Below are 1,541 nucleotides of genomic sequence, written 5' to 3' on the forward strand. Positions count from 1 at the left end.
GAATGTTACAATACCTGACTCTTTTGGTTGGAAATAATGATGTAACGTGTTCCTTCCTGAAAGTGGCGGTACAGGTAGCTTTTCCAATAATTTGAAGTCTGCTGCTGACAAGGAAACCTTTTTTTTCACTAAATGATCTTCACTATCACTTTCTAAGTACTTTGGATTCGGTCTTCTTTTCCGTCGTGTTCCTGCGTCGGAATTGATGTCTGTCTCCTCTTCTGCCCTCTTAAATTTCAGGCGTGCCTCATCAAATGTTCCTAAAAAGTAGATCAGATCAAACTTATTACAGATTGTCAAAAGCAATACAATGAGTCATGGCAGATTGGTCAAACAGCTGTCGCTTGACCATATCTTTGTAAGCAGAAAATAGCATTAATAGTCATGAGAATAAGCTTGCTAATATATGACTCACTGAATTTTCCAATGATCTCCAGGATCACTTTGTCTTCCCATGATTCTGCTGGGTTCCTTGCTCTGCGGACTTCCTTGTAATGATCTGAATCATTTTTCATACCTGGCCATTTGCAGTGCCATACACCTTGGTCGCTTTGGCTCAGCCAGTTACGATGGACAATGTTAAAACCGTCTTTAAAATCAACCAGCCAAAACTCAGGGTCCATTCTTGGGGAAAGAGAAACATGTATAACTAAGGTTAAACTAAAAATGAGCAAGAGTTAATATGAATCATATATCAGTATTTTTAGATATAAAAAGTGGAACCTACTTTCTACAATAAAAAACGATAAAAAGACAATTAAGAAAAAGAGATGAAGTGTAAGTTGTTATAACAAAAAAACCAGTAAACACTCGCAGCAAGGAAATGAATCTCAAAATTATAACCTGCACATAAGTCATGAATCGATAATTTATGACGTTAACTTACATGCACATATGATTTTAGTGCTTAATGAACGTATCACAATAACTTAATAAGTGTATAATAGCATAGTATTACCTACAATATTATTATAAACTTACCCCGAATAGCTTGGCTTGTAAAGAATCTTGGTAAAATGGAATGGAAGCAAGAACATTCCGCGGGAAAGCCGTTGCGTGCAGCGTGCGTCGACCCAGACGGCACAATGACCATGTTCAGCAGACTGAGCAGATCAGTGAGCGCTTAGTGATTTTTCAATATGATTGGTTTCTATACTTAGATCAAGCAAAGATATAAAGCAAGATTCAATCATATTAAAGAATCACTAAGCGATCTTTGATCTGCTCAGTCTGCTGAACGTGGCCAATGATATATTTAAGATGTGTTGAAGATATCTCACAAAGACTTTGAATGTGCAAAAGATAAAAATGGTATTTGAGTGATGTGTAACTGTGATATTGTGCCGTCTGAGAAATGATTTTTATATCTCGCGCAAAATATATTGTGCAAAGATTTGTGATTAATAAATATTTCAAAAATATTATAAGAATATCATGAGAGTGTAATACACTGCGTTCAAATTTCCTATACATTAAGCGATGTCTTTGAGATATACTTAAAAGAAAACAGTACTAATATTCTTAGAAGAATATCTGTGTGA

The sequence above is a fragment of the Pseudomyrmex gracilis genome, unplaced genomic scaffold, assembly GCF_002006095.1.
Source record: "Pseudomyrmex gracilis isolate BER0280 unplaced genomic scaffold, ASM200609v1 scaffold_471, whole genome shotgun sequence".
In the NCBI taxonomy this organism is placed as follows: Eukaryota; Metazoa; Arthropoda; class Insecta; order Hymenoptera; family Formicidae; genus Pseudomyrmex; species Pseudomyrmex gracilis.